We start from the raw sequence: 9,482 nt of genomic DNA on the forward strand, positions 1-9,482 counted from the left end.
CTTTAATTATACACTCCAAACACTATGCAATACTAAAATTATACACTCCAAACACCATCAACAATACTAGCATTAAACTATACTTTAATTATACAATCCAAACAATATCAAAATCACAATTACATTGTCAAATACAACCCTAATTCAATTAATATTCACAATTCCACAAAACCTCCAATTCATATTCAACCTAATTATCAATTTACACAAACCCTAACTAATTAACAATTATAAACAATGTAAGCATCACATGAGAATACATAAACATCATAATAACATCAAAACAACTAATTATAATCACAAATTAAACAAACAATACAAAAACAAACTAATAAATTGAAATTTAAAACAAAATAACACACTTTCAAACAACAAGAGAATGAAATGAAAAGAATAGTGATCAGCAAAGGAGCCGGCGGTGACAATGGCGGTGGAGGTGTCGTTGGTGGTGGTGTCGTCGCTGGTGGTTGTTGGTGGTGCGGTTCCGTCGCGTTATTATCTCCTCCTTCCTTTTTTGTGTGTTTTGGTAAAGTATGAAAGAGGGAAGGGGAAGTCGCTGGGAATAGAGTAAAAGAGGCGGGCGACCTATTTTGGCGACAGGTAATAGTGCAGTCACTATTTTGGCGACCGAATTCGGTCGCTATTTTGGAAAATTCCGTCGGTAATTACAGTCGCTATTTTGGCGACTGATATCCGTCGCCCGAGTTTTTTATCTGTCGCTAACTTGGCGACTGCGCAAATCAGTCGCTTAAACTAGTCGCCCGAGAGCTGAATTCTTGTAGTGTTCTAGTATAATAAAGCTATAATTAATTAGGTTAATTTCATCCATACGTTACATTCAAACTTGTATTAACTCTGCATGCATGCATGAGGTGAATAATGGTCAAACAACCAATAATAATAGGGCATAGATTGATAAAATTACAAACTTTTACGTTTTAAAGTGCATCTCTATTTACAACGGTTATAAGAAAAACTGTTGTTTATTGGTGCAATATGACAACGGATTTAAAATAACCGTTGTTGATATATGAAATATGATAACGGTTTAACAAAGAACCGTTATCATTTTGTGTTATACATACGGTCAAACAATCAATACTGCAACTTTGAATCAGAAAAAGTAAAAATTATAAGGCATGCATTAATCAAATCACAAACACTAGAAACTCAAAAATAATTAAACATTTTTTTTAAAACGGGTTCTGTCCAACCGTTGTTGATATATGTAATGTGATAACGGCTTAACAAAGAACCGTTATCGTTTTGTGTTATACATATGGTCAAACAATCAATACTACAACTTTGAATTAGAAAAAAGTAAAAATTACAAGGCATGCATTAGTCAAGTCAATACCGTTTGGTTTTTAGTCATTGGACAACGATTTTTTTATAACCGTTTTGTTTTTACTAATTGGACAACGGTTTTTTGATAACCGTTGTGTTCTTACTCATTGGACAACAACTTTTTGGATAGTCGTTGTAAGCTTATATGTTTAACACGGTAGAATTGACCGGTTCTTATTTAACTTGTACCGTTTTCACTTTCCAATTTTTAACTTGTTAAGTTTCTAATTCTTATCTTATTATTGTATCGATTCCAATTCTTACTACCTTATCATACCGTTTTCAATACAACTCAAACTGATTATAAGTAGAATTATAATTTTCACAATCTTAACTTGTACCGTTTGCACATTCCAATTCTTAACTTGTTAAGTCCTCTATTAATTTTCCACATCGATTATGTCGTCAAGTTCATCAACTTATAATGGTTCATATTATTCATCCGCTGGTGATGATGATGATGAAGAATCATATGAACCTCTTGCAGGACCCCCAAGTAGATTTATGTACGCTAAACTCTTTATGTGCATCATTCACAATCTCCCGTATACAGAGGACGGACATGGAAAGGCTATACGACTGGTTAATAGGTTTGATTCGGTTAGCTGGATTGAATTTGGTTCAAACTATCTACTTGGACAATGATGCGCATGATGGCTTTAGGCGGTGCGCCCTCATCGAGTTTGGTGGGGTTGAGGAGCGGGAATGCTTTCGTCGGGCTCGCAAACTTGAGCGGGCATTCTATAACAATGACTCTTTGAGACTTGGTTTGATTACGATGATCAGAGGATAGGCCCATATTTATGGGTTGCGAATGAACCTGACCGTCTCCTACTACTTCCGATTCTGCACCGTCAAGGTCGCATTGCCGAGAAGGGGACAATGCCGTTGGAATGGGAAAACGACTGTGTGGATTGGGCTGAAGGTGAAAGAGACATATATGGTGATATTATCTCTGAATTCCAGAGGATGGGGTAACAAAAAACATACTCCCTCTATTCAACTCCACACTACACATTTGCTTTTTCAAGTTTGTCAACGGTTGTTTTACGCGATAAATATCTTTAGCTTGATATTTTAATGTACTCCTAAAAACCTAAGTTATTATAATAAAAGTTAGATATTTTTCTTGTGATATTGTCTCTAAATTCCAGAGGATGGGGTATCAAAAAACGTACAAAAAACGTAACGAAAAGCATAAATAATTAAACTTTAATTCAAACCACCACCATAATCCAAATACAACTTATAATGCCAAATAAAAATTAAAGACTTAATTATTAGAATCTGAGGAAGTATTAGGATACTCATCATTAATTTCGATATAGTGCACGTCATAGATCGGCCCTTCATCATCAACGGGAAGCGCGGGTGGAATGACCTCTTTCTCCCATGACATAGGCACGGTGGCAAGAATGTAATGCTTCCTATAATGTTTCAGCAGATGATGATCAAGATGGGTCGTAACTCATAGATAAGGGACTGGTTGTTTATCATCCGAATAGAAGTCCTCTTTCCCCGTATCTTCCCCCCCAAATTGAGCCCCTAATTTTCTTGCCTGACAAAAAATATCATGGTAGTTGGCTTCGTTAAGCACGATAAAAGCGAAGCCTACAAAACCTTGCTTGTTTCTAGAAACATGATACACTTTTTTAACCGCGGTGAAACCGGAGTCATGAAGCATTTGCGTCAACCACCTAAATTTAGAGTTTAAACCCTTCCCATTCACACCATAATGAACCGGGAGATTATGGAGAATGCAAGTAAAAGGTTGTGCGTAACGAGAATGTGATTGTAGCTCTGATACACCAGCCATATTTTTTTAGAGAAATTAAAGAGTAAATGTTTGATAATTTAGAATTTGACCTAAAATATTATGAAGACATATTTATAGAATTATTTTGTCAAATTGAATATTATTGGTCAAATTGAATATTTATTAAAGTTCTGATAAAGTTTTGAATGCAGTAGTCAAACTGAAAAATCTAATCAAATACTGACAACGGTTGAATTGAAAAACCGTTATTTCATAATAAAAAATAATAACGGTTACGAAAGTCCGTAGTTATAATATAACAAAGGCTAACAAAAACCGTTGCCGGTGTTAATTTAGTAACGGTTTTCAAAATGCCGATTTCTTAAATTAGTAACGGTTTTCTAACAACCGTTGATAACAATGACTCTACAACGAGTTTTTGGAAACCGTTAAAACGTTTTTGATAACGGTTTGTTAAGAAGTCGCTGTCAAATTATAATAACAACGGTTTTCGAGGGAAACCGTTATTCGTATTACCGCGGTCTAGGTTTCCGCCAATATTTGGAAAACGGTAATCTAAGTGTCGTTATTAAATGCATTAAACCGTTGTGATATGCTCCTTATTTATTGACGGATTTGGCGTAGTGGGAATACGGAGTAGGTAGTCACAAAGTTTTTAGCTACGAAACTTGCGACAGAGTTTATTTCTGCGATGGATTTGCGACAGAATTTAAATTCAAAAAACAATTTTTTTTTGCGCTGGATTTTGTGACGGAATTTTAAAGTAAAAAGTTTTTTTTTTTTAACTTATACTTCCTATCAAATTCATTTTTTAAAACACATTTGCAAATAAACCCTTATAATCCCTCTTTATATCAAGCTCTTTCTTATACATCAAAATGAAAGAACACTTATAAACATATGGAATGAGTGTAATTCTTCCGATGTGAGACAAAAAAACTAAGGTCCGTCGCAAAAAATAAAATACGTCGCAAATTCCATCGCAAAAATATAATTCGTCGCAAAGTCTGTCGCAAAATTAAAGTCCGTTGCAAAGTCAGCCACAAAAATAAAGGCCATCGCAAATTCCGTCACAAAATTAAAGTCTGTCGCAAATTCCATCGCGAATTTCATCGCAAAATAAATTCCATCGCAAATTCCGTCGCAATGTTTTGGCACCAAACACCCGCGAAACTAGTTTGTTGGAAGTTCCATCGCAAATACAAGTTCCCTTGCAATTTCCATCGCAAATGTTATTTTTGCGACAGTTTTTTGTTTCTGTCGCATAGTGCTCTCGCAAAGAGCCTTTTTTTTTGTAGTGTATATAGGGCGACACTCTTTAAAACCGTACATTGCTTGCAGAATTTAAAATTTGAGGTTATGTAATGTATATTATTGTTTTAGTGATTTAAATATATTTAAGTGAAATTTACTTTTCGATACTAATTAATTAAGTCAGCTCATTGCATATTCAACAATTATATCTACACACGGTTAAAATTGTACAACTATACATTGCTTCATTCAATTATTATTCAGAATATTACGTTTAACTAACGTATATATTTTATATTTCATTATCTAAAAGTAAACTCGTGCATTTTGTGCACGGGATTATAACTAGTTCCTCATTAAGGAGTTATAAAATTAACTTTGATATAAAGACGTGGAGTAGTAGTGGTAGAATACATGCTCTAATAGAATCTTTCTGGCATTTACTATCGATGTTTACTAGTCTTAAATTCATGCAAATTGCACGGGCATGCTTTGTTTGAGTTGTAATTATAAAAAGTTGTAAAAATTTATAAGTTTTATAAAAATTAGTTATCATTTCCTAAAAAGAATTATGTTTATATTTGAATCATAAATTTCATTTGTAATTAGCTACATGATGTGCTAGCGCTAATTGGTCGAGTAGTTGTAGTATGATATGTCTTCTTCCTAGCTAAACTTCACTCTAGTTTCTACTTAGTCTTTTTACTTAGGTGCCTTTAGAAAAAAAAACAAATTATTCGAATGAAAATTAACACAAAATTAGTGAATAACACGGGTTCAAATAACCGCAAGTCTGTGAAAATTGTTAGACCCATTTTTTACTCAATTAACCCGTGGACATGACAAAATGAGAGATTAATTTGACTCGTGCATGTTTAAAATGAGAATATAAAACCATTTTTCATTTATTAAAAATTGTTAATTAGTCAAACGGGTCCGAATGAGAATTTGGACCCAGGCATGTTTAGGGTAATTTAGTCAAATTGTTAATATTCAAATCCATCATAAGAATAGATTATAATTCAATATTTTGTGATTAAACTATAGTGTTGTATACTTTCAAAATCTTATTAAAACTAAAATATAAATTGCACTATCGATGATATTATGTATTAGTACCATCTGACCCATAAGTAGACACAACCCATATTGAGTTGTAACAAAATTAAACTCGACCACATCAAAGCCTATCTTAATAACATGTGGTACATGTTACACCCAGTAAAAATCCTAGTAACAAATTTCAAAATTTTAAGGTAATTTAATCATACCACACTTTCACAATCTCAACCTACACACAAACATCTCTTCATCTCTTCCCTTATCCATTCCACATTTCTCGCTAGTACATTCCCTCTTACCTTACTCCAACTCTCACATTTCAACTGTCACCTTTATTAATTGATTATCATCCTTGAATATATAAAGATATTATTTATAAGTCAAATATACGTTCAAATACATGATATAATATGAGAGGGTATATGTAAACCCGATAATGAACATATATTTAACGTTAAGACATGCACGGCCTGTTACATGACTCGTGAATAGGCAAATTTATTCTAAATTTGTATTTGTATATAACTTTAATCCGCAAACTATATAGTACATAGTATGACTTTTTGACTTATAAAAGAAAATATACTGGTATATACATTTAAAACATATCTTACTACATAATTACTCGAATGATTATTATATAAATTAGTCATTGATAATCATCATGTACTATATCTATATGTGACAACTCAATACTTCGTATAGTGACAGAATGTTGAATACAGTAAATAAAAATCATTTCCTTTTTAATATCCAAAATTAAAATAAATAATTATGAAAATGAGGAACAATTGTATATTTATTAAAAAAACTCAGTGATAGTAACATTTGTAAAGAATTCGGTATGTAATTGACTCTGAACACGCTCATATATGTGGGGTAATATCCGTATAAGACCCTTTAATTATAGGATTATAACGCAAATTTTATATGCAAATTATTGTCATAAACGAAATACAATGATGAAACGATAAAGTTTAAGGATTAACCTTCGGTCCTAGAGCAAAATGGCAATGAGAGATCAAAGTAGATCTCCTCCTAAATGATGCACCCAAGATTGTCCGAGAAATGCCCTTGTGCTAGAATGAATCCTCTAATTGCCTTGCAATATTGAGAGGATTGTTTTGTGAGTTTTCGTTGGATGAGAGATCCGAATTTTGAGAGGCAATTTTTACAAAACCCTAAAATTTTCTCAAATGAATGATTAGGTTACAAGTGAGGAGAGGCTCTCCTTTTTGTCTCCTCTCATTCGGCCAAACCGTGAGGCCCCTAGGGAAGTGGGCTTCCACTTCCTTTTAGTTTTAGCTCATGGTCCGGTTCGTAAATCGCTAAAATGTATATGACGCGGTTTAGTTATAAATCGTCATCGGTTATCGGTTATTAAAGCATCAACTAATAATACAGATTAGTTGAAATATTAATACATGTCCGACAAAGACGATATTGTATAATTATATTCAATATACATTTAATTAAATATAAAACGCTTATATTTAATTTACGAATTAACTGCTTAATTCGCCTTAGCCATTATTATTTAATCCGTATTAAATAAAATATCTCAACATCACATTTTTACTAATTATTAGTCAAATAACTCAGACTAACTGGTTAGTCAAATTTGGCATCTACATGACTGTATTTTCATACCGTCACATCTCTCAAACGTATCCTATAGGTGTGACTTTTAGGGACCAGTTGATCACCGCCATCTGTATGACAATAACGTCAAACTTATCTAGCAAGCCAACCGTTATTGATAAACGTGGACCAACTGATTATGATACAAAAGTATACCCTTTGATCCTTTTAGAGATTTATAAGTCCTTGCACTAACTGTAAAGGACACCAGCCCCAACAAGCACCCACTTGTCCGTACAAGTGTATGTGCAATGACGTTATCCGCACTAACTGGAGGACACAGCTCCAACAAAACTCACACTTGTCCGTACAAGTGTATGTGCGATAACCGATTCTCATATTCATTTAAAATTTCTCCCACTCAATGTAAAACAATTTGCAGATCTGGATCCGCAAAGGTCGTATTTTACAATCGATCTGTATCTAGAGTGGTTTCCCAGACTAGAGAGTAACTTAACTGATAAAACGAATCCGTATCCGAGCATGGCCATGCATTTCGATTCTGACTCCTCGAGTGGCCCTGAGAAATATCGAGTACCTGATAAAGGCTGAATATTTCCTTCAACTCGACTCCGTCCGATCTAAGCACAGCATGAAATGACCCAGAAAAAATCAAAGAATCGACTCTTAGGATCACCATGAAAGTCCTATCCACGACCGGGCACCGAATGTTGTAAAACATTTAGGACTCCACGTCGATGTCACAATTGTGTCCTACGAAATATCCGTATAAATCGCCTCTGTGATTGGTCAGTCAACCGGTTGACTTATGGCTCGTTGAACCCACCATCAACCAACGTCACAAAATAATTGCCGAGTTATCACTCATGTGGGCAATTAAGGACTAAAAATATAATGTTTGTTCGATTCACTTTGTGGTGTTCAAAAATTGTCACACAATTCCACATGAAAAACAAAATATATAAATATCAAAACGATGATGTCGTATAGAGTACAAAAGGGAATGAATCTAATCCATAAAAGAGTACTACAACTTAGGAACACGTTTAATTCCCATGGAATTAACGTGCCCTTCATGCTTATCTTGTCGTAATGGTTTAGTGAGAGGATCTGCTATGTTATCATCTGTAGCAATCTTTTCTATCACTACTTCCTTTTGCTCCACGTAATCTCGGATTAGATGAGCTTTCCGTTGTACATGTCTAGATTTGTTGCTAGACTTTGGCTCCTTAGCTTGGAAGATGGCACCACTATTGTCGCAATAGATGGTGATCGGGTCATTCGAACTAGGCACTACGGATAGCCCATGTAAGAATTGACGCATCCATATCGCTTCCTTTGTAGCTTCAGACGCGGCATAGTACTCGGACTCGGTCGTAGAATCTGCTTTAATGTGATTTGTTTGGAACTCTTCCAGTGACTGCAGCGCCATTAAGAGTAAAAACGAATCCAGGGGCGAGATTTCGAGTCATCTCGATCCGTTTGGAAGCTAGCATCTGCAGAACTGGTTGCGCATAGCTTTTGAGGGCCTCCATAAGTCAATGCCCAATCTTTAGTCCTCCGTAGGTACTTAAGAATGTTTTTGACAGCCAGCCAATGTGATTCACCTGGATGCTGGTGGAATCGACTTGTCATACTCAATGCATATGCCACGTCGGGACGTGTGCATATCATGGCATACATGATTGATCCTATAGCCGAGGCATAAGGAATCCGTGTCATGCGCTCTTTCTTTTCCGGTGTCTCTGGTGCCTGAGACTTGCTCAAATGCACCCCTGGAGCCATAGGAAGAAACCCCTTCTTGGAGTTAGTCATGCTGAATCTCTCTAGGATTTTGTCTATGTAAGACTCTGACCGAGAGATAACATCCGTCGTGATCTATCTCGATAGATAAGGATGCCCGAAATTCTTTGTGCCTCTCCCAGATCTTTCATCCGGAAATGGTTTTTCAACCATACTTTCACCGAAGTTAAGAGAGGTATGTCATTCCCAATCGGGAGTATGTCGTCAACATACAATATTAGGAAGACAATCTTGCTCCCACTCGACTTGATATATAGACATGGTTCCTCGACCGATCGAGTAAATCCATTTTCTTTTATCACTTGGTCGAAGCGATGATTCCAACTCCTTGATGCTTGCTTAAGTCCATAAATGGAACGCTTAAGCTTGCACACTTTCTTAGGATGTTCTGGATCGATGAAACCTTCGGGTTGTACCATGTACAACTCTTCCTCCAAAAAGCCGTTTAAGAAGGCGGTTTTCACGTCCATTTGCCAGATTTCATAGTCATGAAAAGCGGCAATCGCTAAGATAATCCGAATGGAACGCAGCATGACTACGGGTGCAAAAATTTCATCGTAGTGCAAACCTGGCACTTGGGTGAAACCTTTAGCAACTAGTCGTGCTTTGTAGATATCTTGTTGACCTTCCACAGAAT

This window comes from Silene latifolia, chromosome 11 (assembly GCF_048544455.1).
Source record: "Silene latifolia isolate original U9 population chromosome 11, ASM4854445v1, whole genome shotgun sequence".
In the NCBI taxonomy this organism is placed as follows: Eukaryota; Viridiplantae; Streptophyta; class Magnoliopsida; order Caryophyllales; family Caryophyllaceae; genus Silene; species Silene latifolia.